We start from the raw sequence: 10662 nt of genomic DNA, 5'->3' as shown, positions 1-10662 counted from the left end.
CTCACCAAGGCTCCCTTGGTTATTTTTCAATGCATGCACAACGAGAAACAACATTTATCACAATGACTTCTCCAGCAGTGTGTTTGAACACATAGCAAGCAGTAAATGACATGAAAAAGAATAATTTCCACAAGGCTCCCTTGTATACTTTGTGCATGTATGCACAAGGACAAAAAAAAAAAAAAAAAAAAAAATTTCCCCAAAGACCCCTAAATTCTGTTGTCAAAAGCACAAATAAGAAAAGAAACATTTTTGCCAATGACCCCGTTATGGTAAGGTTTGCCCGTTTTCCCCCCACAAGATCTTCAGTAGTCTGTATGCACGGTAAGTACATCACAATGAAGCATTTCCCTCAAGAAGCCCTTGTGATCTTTGGCCACATATGCAGACACAAAAATTAAAATTCAGTGACCCGTTCATTACTTTGTGTATATAAGCACAAGCAATAAAAACAAAAAATCTCCCATGACCCCTTCACTCTGGTTTCTCCATGCATGCACAAGCACCAAAATGTGTAGTCTGTCCATGCATGCACAAGCACCATCTAAGGATAGCAAAATTAATCATTCCCAAAGATTACCATAATTACATTGTGCATAGAAGCACAGAAGTAAAATAGTAATGATTTGTCCCAAAAAGACATTGTTGTAGTTGCATCCTCTGACACATGCACACTCCTTGCTGGACACACACACGCTCCTTGCTTGCATACACCCCACCACCCCCCACACACACCTTGCTTGCATCCCCCCCCACACACACACTCCTTGCTTGCATCCCCCCCCACACACACTCCTTGCTTGCATCCCCCCACACTCCTTGCTTGCATCCCCCACACACACACACAACTCTGTAGTCTGTACATGCATGCACAAGCATCATGTAAGGATAGCAAAATATTTCCCAAGATTATCATAATTACATTGTGCATGGAAGGAAGGACAGAAGTAAAAAAAGGAATGATTTGCCCCAAAAGACATTGTTGGGTTTCATCCCCAGACACACACACAAACCTACATACTCCCGCTTGCCCACACACACTCCCCCACTTGCCCACACACAAACCTACATACTCCCAGCTTGCCCACACACAAACCTACATGCTCCCCGCTTGCCCACACACACACACAAACCTACATGCTCCCCGCTTGCCCACACACACACAAACCTACATGCTCCCCGCTTGCCCACACACACACAAACCTACATGCTCCCCGCTTGCCCACACACACACAAACCTACATGCTCCCCTGCCCACACACACACACAAACCTACATGCTCCCACACACACACACACACAACACACTCCCCGCTTGCCCACACACACACACAAACACATACTCCCCTTGCCCACACACACACAAACCTACATACTCCCCGCTTGCCCACACACACACACAAACCTACATACTCCCCGCTTGCCCACACACTCACACTTTGCTTGCTCACACTCACACTTTGCTTGCCCATCCCCCCCACACACACTACTTGCCTCCCCCCTCCCCCACACACATACACACAATCCTTGCCTGGCAAACACACACACACACACACACACACACACACACACACACACACACACACACACACACACACACACACACTCCTTTCCTGGCAAACAGTCCCTACACACACACACACACTCTTTGCCTGGCAAACGGTCCCTACACACACACACACACACTCTTTGCCTGGCAAACGGTCCCCACACACACTCTTTGCCTGGCAAACGGTCCCCACACACACTCTTTGCCTGGCAAACGGTCCCCACACACACTCTTTGCCTGGCAAACACACACACACACTCTTTGTCTGGCAAACGGTCCCCACACACACTCTTTGCCTGGCAAACGGTCCCCACACACACTCTTTGCCTGGCAAACCCCACACACACTCTTTGCCTGGCAAACGGTCCCCACACACACTCTTTGCCTGGCAAACTGTCCCCACACACACTCTTTGCCTGGCAAACTGTCCCCACACACACTCTTTGCCTGGCAAACTGTCCCTACACACACTCTTTGCCTGGCAAACTGTCCCTACACACACTCTTTGCCTGGCAAACAGTCCCTACACACACTCTTTGCCTGGCAAACAGTGCCGACACACACTTTTTGCCTGACAAACAGTCAATACACAAACTCTTTGCCTAGCAAACAGTCCACACACACACTCTGCCTGGCAAACAGTCCCTACACACACACACACTCTGCCTGGCAAACAGTCCCTACACACACACACACACACTCTTTGCCTGGCAAACAGTCCCTACACACACTCTGCCTGGCAAACAGTCCCACACACACACACTGCCTGGCAAACAGTCCACACACACACTCTGCCTGGCAACACACACACACACACACACTCTGCCTGGCAAACAGTCCACACACACACACACACACACACACACACACACACACACACACACACACACACACACACACACACACACACACACACACCTTGCCTGGCAAACAGTCCACACACACACACTCTTTGCCTGGCAAACAGTCCCACACACACACACACCTTGCCTGGCAAACAGTCCCACACACACACACACTTTTGCCTGGCAAACAGTCCCTACACACACACACTCTTTGCCTGGCAAACAGTCCCTACACACACACACTCTTTGCCTGGCAAACAGTCCCTACACACACACACTCTTTGCCTGGCAAACACACACACACACACACTTTGCCTGGCAAACAGTCCCACACACACACACACACACACACACTCTTTGCCTGGCAAACAGTCACACACACACACTTTGCCTGGCAAACAGTCCCACACACACACTTTGCCTGGCAAACAGTCCCTACACACACACTCTTTGCCTGGCAAACAGTCCACACACACACACACTCTTTGCCTGGCAAACAGTCCCCACACACACTCTTTGCCTGGCAAACAGTCCCTACACACACACTCTTTGCCTGGCAAACAGTCCCTACACACACACTCTTTGCCTGGCAAACAGTCCCTACACACACACTCTTTGCCTGGCAAACAGTCCCTACACACACACACTCTTTGCCTGGCAAACAGTCCCTACACACACACTCTTTGCCTGGCAAACAGTCCCCACACACACACCTGGCAAACAGTCCCCACACACACACCTGGCAAACAGTCCCCACACACACACCTGGCAAACAGTCCCCACACACACACCTGGCAAACAGCCCACACACACACACCTTGCCTGGCAAACAGCCCACACACACACACCTTGCCTGGCAAACAGCCCCTACACACCCACACACACACTCCTTGCCTGGCAAACAGCCCACACACACACACCTTGCCTGGCAAACAGCCCCACACACACACACCTTGCCTGGCAAACAGCCCCCACACACACACACACCTTGCCTGGCAAACAGCCCACACACACACACACCTTGCCTGGCAAACAGCCCACACACACACACACACACACCTTGCCTGGCAAACAGCCCACACACACACACACACCTTGCCTGGCAAACAGCCCACACACACACACACACACACACACACACACACACACCTTGCCTGGCAAACAGCCCACACACACACACACACACACACACACACACACACACACACACACACACACACCTTGCCTGGCAAACAGCCCACACACACACACCTTGCCTGGCAAACAGCCCACACACACACACACACACACACACACACACACCTTGCCTGGCAAACAGCCCACACACACACACACACACACACACACACACACACCTTGCCTGGCAAACAGCCCACACACACACACACACACACACCTTGCCTGGCAAACAGCCCACACACACACACACACACCTTGCCTGGCAAACAGCCCACACACACACACACCTTGCCTGGCAAACAGCCCACACACACACACACACCTTGCCTGGCAAACAGCCCACACACACACACACCTTGCCTGGCAAACAGCCCACACACACACACCTTGCCTGGCAAACAGCCCACACACACACCTTGCCTGGCAAACAGCCCACACACACACACACTCCTTGCCTAGCAAACAGCCCCCCCCACAGTCCTTGCCTGGCAAACAGCCCCCCACACACACACACTCCTTGCCTGGCAAACAGCCCCCACACACACACACTCCTTGCCTGGCAAACAGCCCCCACACACACACACACTCCTTGCCTGGCAAACAGCCCCCCACACACACACCTTGCCTGGCAAACAGCCCCTACACACACACACCTTGCCTGGCAGCCCCTACACAAACTCCTTACCATACCACATGCTAAGGTCTCAGTCTGTGAACAAAGCCCAGAAATAGTGACACATATTGAAAATATATAAAATATTGAAAATACTGCTCTTAAAACTTAGAAAGTTGATAGAGTAAAAGGTTTGTGTTACCATACACTTTCAGAAAAGTATGGAGTCTGAAACTCAAATGCCTGCCATTATTTATGCAATTAAACACCCACCAATTTGCCAAAAATGCAGAGAATCAAAAGTTATACGAGGAACAGTAGAAGGAAAAAAATCGGAGCAGTTGAAATGTATGGTCACACAGCATAACAATGTTAACCAGCATAGGCGAGCTAACACGCGTGAGGCACAGAGCACGTACAGAAGCTGAATTCATCGTGATGCACAAACTGTACTTCAACACAACTCAACATAAACAGAAGCACACTCTTTCCGATGCAACGCCAAAGTGAAAAAAATAAACGCTTTCAATGAGAGTAATTGTAACGCGCGGTGTATTCATCGTGATGCACAAACTGTACTTCGACACAACTAAACATAAACAGAGGCACACTCTTTCAGATGCAACGCCAAAGTAAAAAAAAAACGCTTTCAATGCGAGTAATTGTAACGAGCAGCTGCTCACATGCTGAATACTGTCGTAGAAATGCCCACTGCGAGCAGCCAATTACGAAGAACTTGTTGCCCAGGCAAATAGAAAAAAAAAAGACCCTATTTACATTTAACTGGCCAGAGTCATTACTTGTATGCTTTATTGACCCTGCTTGGACAATCTGTGGCATCAGTGATACGGGATTGATCGTTACATCTGATGCTTTAGTGTTGCTGCTTTTGGCGTGGGCGAACAAGAGCATGACTATGCATGTATTTGAATAAGTACAAGCTGGCTCTGTACGTTCGACTCCAAATAGAGAGTTACTACTTGCAAAATAATTATGTTTGAACAGATTAGAGCAGTGCTTAATGACGAAAACATAGCCACAATAAAAAGGTTAGTTTGTTCAGCCCACACTACACTGCAGTTTAAACCACGATAACAGAGGCAGACTGTGCAGGAACTACATTAAACTTGAACAAAAAGATAAAACATGACTTCCCTGCATAATACTGCTACTTATCTTTTTTAGCATCACAAGACTAGAGTCCAACGACGAAATTTACTCTCCCAGCAACAGCAGTGAAGGGAAGGGGTTCCAAACATAAAAACACGTTTTAAAGAGCAGATGGCCCAGGGCAGGACTAGAGAGCTGTAACGTCACTGAATGGGCGGTTATATGCAAGCATTCCATAAAATAAGTTAAGTAAACGACGGAGACTGTTTAGTAGTCTTGACGTAATTATTTCTGAGACTGAAGCAAGTTTTCCAACAGCGCAATGATTGATTTTTAAACGGAAGCTACCACAGTATGGTTAGGCGTTGTACATTCTCGGGCAAACAGTCAGATGGATAACTTTTATATGTTTAGATGATCGCTGCTTGACAAATCTTTTGTCAAACAGGGAGAAAACAGCCTCAAGTGTTGAGTATTTTGAAAGGTATGCAACGCTGTATGGTCCCCTAACATTAAGGCCTGGCCCTACTGAATGCTAATGAGACATTTTGAGGAGAAGCATGTGATACTTAGCCGTGTACTTTCTCCTCAGAACCTTCTGCCGGAAGTCCGCTACACAGCCAAGCAATTCCATAAATCAGTTGGCTGTGTAGATCAGCACAACCTCCCATGTCATTGTGGTATTTGGCCTTGTTCAACTGCCTAAAACAAACATGCGGGGCGGGGGGCACAAGACAGCAAGGATTACTTTTAAGGTGCCGTACCAGGAATACATTCTAAGTGATGTAATGGACCCAACAGTAGTAAGGGATGAATTAGTGGGGGAGAGCCACTGAGCACCAGGGATAAAGTAAAATGCCATAATTGTAAAGGCATCATAACATGGATTGGGGGTGGGAAAGTACTGGATACCAAGCTTGAGTCATGGAGTAAAGCACTGTACTGGTACCACTGGTAGTACTGGGATAAGAAGGTGGGGAGATACATTGAACTACCAAAGCCGAATAAATGTATGATTTAATGGCACTCCAAAGTGTTAAGGGGTGAGAAAAACCCACATAGCTCCGAACCTCTTAGAACAAAAAATATGGGCAATGCCAAATGTAATGGTGGGACAAAGCCCCTAAAATAGGTAAACAATTTAAATATTACTGTTATAAGCTTAGAAAGTCACTAGAATAAAATGTCTTGTGCTACCATGCATTTATCTGAGGGATACGAAGTCTGAAACTCGGACGCGTGTCATTATTTAGTGAATTCAGTCCTCTCTCACTTTCCACAAAAATCCAGAAAATCATCCATTTTATGAGGACCAGACCAAAAATATGAGTCAAAAATCTGGAAGTTCTACAAAGGTCTGGACAGTTGAGAGGTATGATGGGAGGGTAAATTGAGTAGGGAGATGAACAGGGACTGTGTGTGTGTGTGTGTGTGTGTGTGTGTGTGTGTGTGTGTGTGTGTGTGTTAGAGAGTGAATGGGGAGGAATGCCACTGCCTACATGAGCAGCTGGTGACTACCACAATGTGCAGTTGAGCAGTGATAAGCATTTTGTGGTAGTAACTGTGATTCAAAAAACATGAAAATTAGCTTATAATGACATCTTAATTCATCGAGACCAACCTGTTTCTGAATCACATATGGACTTGTCATGGGAAAAGGACCTTTTAGCTCATGCTAGGCACTTTAATAAATTCCCAGGTATTTGTTTTAACTTGGCAGGAGAGTTGTTGTTACACAGTAATATACAATGGCCTAAAATACCCGATAATGGTTTATCATCACAAGTTGAGGTATACACTGCAAGGAATGCATTGGGACTGAGTATCCTATACATATGAGGTATAGTAATTTTCTGTTATGCAATATACTTTAGAGAAGATACTTCCAATTATAATCGAAACCCATCATGCAGACCTTAATGCTAGTTTTACTTATGATCATATCAAGGAGTGTTCTTACACCTATAGACCAATATGCTTTTCAGATTCTTTTTATCGGGTTTATTGCAAAGCAAAAGCACAGGACAGTATATACTCCTTCATAGAATATTGTCATTCATCAGGGTGCGACAACAGTGAAGAATGGAGGTATGACAAATATGTCAGGGCCATCACCGTCAGCCAGAGACATTTCAAATTGTGACATTCTTGTTGCACCCCAATCCCCCATGTAGTGACTCTGGATGTGTCCATGCAAGGCAAGGAGCAGTTATGTAGTATAAGTTTGCAGAGTATCCCCCATCCAAGGTAGGCGCAAGTACTATGGTGGCCTTTCATCTGTCCTTGATTTTGCAGAATGTTGTGGTTTTCTGTCATATTTTTATACTGTTGATTTATGCTTCTTATTATTCAGAAAATGCATGTTGCAGTTCCTATTGCTCTGTGTTAAGGAGCAATGTTTTAATGGCCATCAGGTAAATTTGTCTGAGATTGTAAGATGCAAGTAAGCTTTAATAAGCATACTGTTAAATAATTACCAACATTGAAACCTTTTTGTTGTTGTCACGCAGAGAATATTTACGTAACTAGATAACATACAAGCCTTAGGTATTGAAATGCATATGACAGTATTTGTAATAAAGGACAGGATTACAGTATTTTCAGAAGCTCATTACATTTGTTGGAGACTTGCAGTCATCTTTGCAGGCTTTACCCGTAAACTAAACAGAATCTCAATCTATCATATGTGGTCCATAATCTGTACAGTAATCCTTTAAGCAATTTATCTTGAGCTTGTTTCTTGTTTGCTGTTCATTTTTTACTTTGATCATGTTTTACCCATGAAACAAGTAGATAGCTGTTGTAAGGCAGCAGGTCTTTTTTTATATAAGAAGCAGTTTTACAGCATGTTACTTGGTACTTTTATAAAGCTGAATATAAATTATAATTTGAACTGCAGTGCAAGGAGAAATGGTTTGAGTTGAGTGATAATTGTTTTTTTGTACTTGATTTTGATTGGCATTCCAGTAATGTATTTAAAAATTAATCTATTTTTCCATGCCTCACAACCTTTTGTTTCCATCTAGATGTTAAGTAAGCTGTCATGTAGCCAATACATTGAAACATTTTTTCATCTCCACTTCATTTTGTCTTGATTGGACTCTCATAATGACAGTTTGGCACCCAGGGCAGTGTATTTAATTAAAGTCGCAGTTTTTATGGTTTTGAGCAGAGCCACGCCCCTTTCTAGTTGGCCCCACCCATTCAGCTGCCTCCTGCAGCCCCCCTATGGTTTGAGGCACCAGCCGCCACTGCACATTGATGCCTTTTCTTTAGACTGCCTTTATGGCAGTTGGATAGTAAGTAGATACGTTTAAAAAAAAAAAAACCCTGGAACTTGACTAGCATGTGCAGTTCGAGTTCCGGGACTTTGTGGACTCAACAGAAACACGTCAAATGTTGTGTTATTGTTGCACAAACAAAATATAATTTATTTATTTTTTATTTTACATTTGTTGACCGGGCTAGTCTAACTGGATATATGTCCATTTTCAGTAGAGGCGCGGGGAGAAAAGCTCCAGCATAAACAGTTAAAACGTTAACAATTTATAAAAAGGACATGTATATTAAAGTTACAGTACAGAGGTAGCATTGTTTATATGAATAAATATAATAATACAAATTATGGATTATAGACAATATATAAAGGTTTGCTAGGGGAAAAGTAAAGAACAATTATTAGACCACAAAAACAGAGCAGGTGTAAAGAGAGAAAGAGTTGGTTTGTATGCTTAGGTTAGTGTGTGGGGATGGGATTTGAGCAGGAGGGGCATGGAATTTCAGTCTGGGTTAGAACAAGGACAGAGCCACTGGGTTTTAAGATGTTCTTTGATATGTATTTTGAATAGAGTAGTAGAAGCTAGGGTAGATAGTTCAGAAGGGAGCAGATTCCAGTTTTTTCCTATAGTATTAGAAAAAAGAGAGTCACCTGCTTTGCTGTTAGATTTAACTAGGGATACCAGATGTTTATTGGCAGAACGTAGTGTAGACAGATTTTTGTATGGTGAAATCAGATCTGTGAGGATAGGGGTATTATTGGGATAGTGTAGGATTTTATGGGTAATAAGTAGTTGTTTACTGAGTATAAGGTTCTGTATTTCTAGCCATCCAAGTTGTCTAAGGTTAAGGCAGTGGTGAGTTTTAAAGGGAGAGCATGGGATAAATCTAGCAATGCTATTATAACGTAGAAAGTTTTGAGAGGTTGTGTTTAGATAAGTTAGTATATATGGCAGAGGCATAAAAGAGGGTAGAGATGAGGTGGGTCTGGGCAATAGTCTTCCTGGCTAAGGGGGTAAGGAATGGTTTAATTCTATAGAGTGAACCAAGTTTTCTATTAACAGACTTCATGGTGGAGTTAATATGGTCATCATAGTTAAGGCGATTGTCAATTGTAACTCCTAATAGCCGGGTGGTAGTATCTGGGGTTATGTTGGTGGCATTATTAGAGGTAATGGTAAAGAATGGATTTGGTGATTTATGAGTTGGCGTAAAAAGGAGTAGTTTTGTTTTTTTGGGATTAAGGAGGAGGCAGTGTTGCATAAACCAGTTTTCAACACTTTGGAATACATTTTGGGTAATTGGCTGGAGGGAGGCTAGATTCTTTGAAGTACAGATTAAAGTTGAGTCATCTGCATATTGGATGCAGGTGGCTTGGGGTGTGTTCAAGTGAAGGTCATTGATGAATAAGGAAAAGAGAAGGGGACCTAAAATAGAGCCTTGTGGGACTCCAATATTTATGGGAAGTAATGATGACAGATTGTCTTCCCAAAGTACTGCTTGTTGTCTATTTTGAAGGTAAGCCCTAAACCATTGTAATGCTTGTGGGTTAACAGAATAGGAATTTAGTTTGTCTAGAAGTAAGTTATGGTTGACCATGTCAAAGGCTAATACATTTTTATTTATTTCAAATGCAGTACACTTCCATCTTTTTCCTGGGAGGGCTGCAGTCTGATGGCATGAGCTGCCCTTTCCAAGACTGCAAAACTGACTTGAGATTTCAGTAAACTGAAAACTGGTAGGGGTTTAATGGTGTACTTTATCTATTTCTGCAATGACAGTGCATTAATTTAGATGTAAGGTAAGAAAGGTAACTTATTTCTTAGTTGTAGAAATTTACTTAGTACAAATAACTCAAACATAGCAGCGCAAAGTGGTAGGGGTTTAACGGAAAAGTACCTGGTAATCAATATTTTGTTACTATGTAATGCTTGCCTAAATAACTGCTGTAAGAATTTTCCCACTCTGCATACTGCAGAAAATATTTTAAAGACACATTGCCTCTTTACTAGAACCAAAGTGTTACAATATGTATAATTTCTCCTCTCTGTTTTCCATTTCATCCTTCGAGGATAAACCCAACAGAATTTT

The 10662-nt window shown here is 43.8% G+C and overlaps 1 protein-coding gene and 1 long non-coding RNA gene across 2 annotated transcripts in view; one reads left to right on the top strand and one right to left on the bottom strand.

Annotated features, from left to right (window-relative positions):
- Positions 1-584: 584 nt before the first annotated feature.
- Positions 585-812, bottom strand: LOC122804047. Its single transcript, XR_006365153.1, has 3 exons — positions 788-812; positions 736-739; positions 585-681 (listed from the first exon to the last, which is right to left on the bottom strand). It is a non-coding gene; the product is annotated as an uncharacterized LOC122804047 (long non-coding RNA).
- Positions 813-5468: 4656 nt separating this feature from the next.
- Positions 5469-10662, top strand: part of MLH3 (mutL homolog 3) — a 415885-nt gene continuing 410691 nt past the window's right edge. Inside the window, exon 1 of the mRNA XM_044073460.1 lies at positions 5469-5779. The gene's annotated coding sequence lies outside the window, so the exon portion shown is untranslated. The remainder of the gene's footprint in view (positions 5780-10662) is intronic.

The sequence above is a fragment of the Protopterus annectens genome, chromosome 6.part0 (genome assembly GCF_019279795.1).
Source record: "Protopterus annectens isolate FY-2018-M chromosome 6.part0, PAN1.0, whole genome shotgun sequence".
Classification (NCBI taxonomy): Eukaryota; Metazoa; Chordata; order Ceratodontiformes; family Protopteridae; genus Protopterus; species Protopterus annectens.
This window is presented reverse-complemented; position numbering and strand designations above follow the sequence as displayed.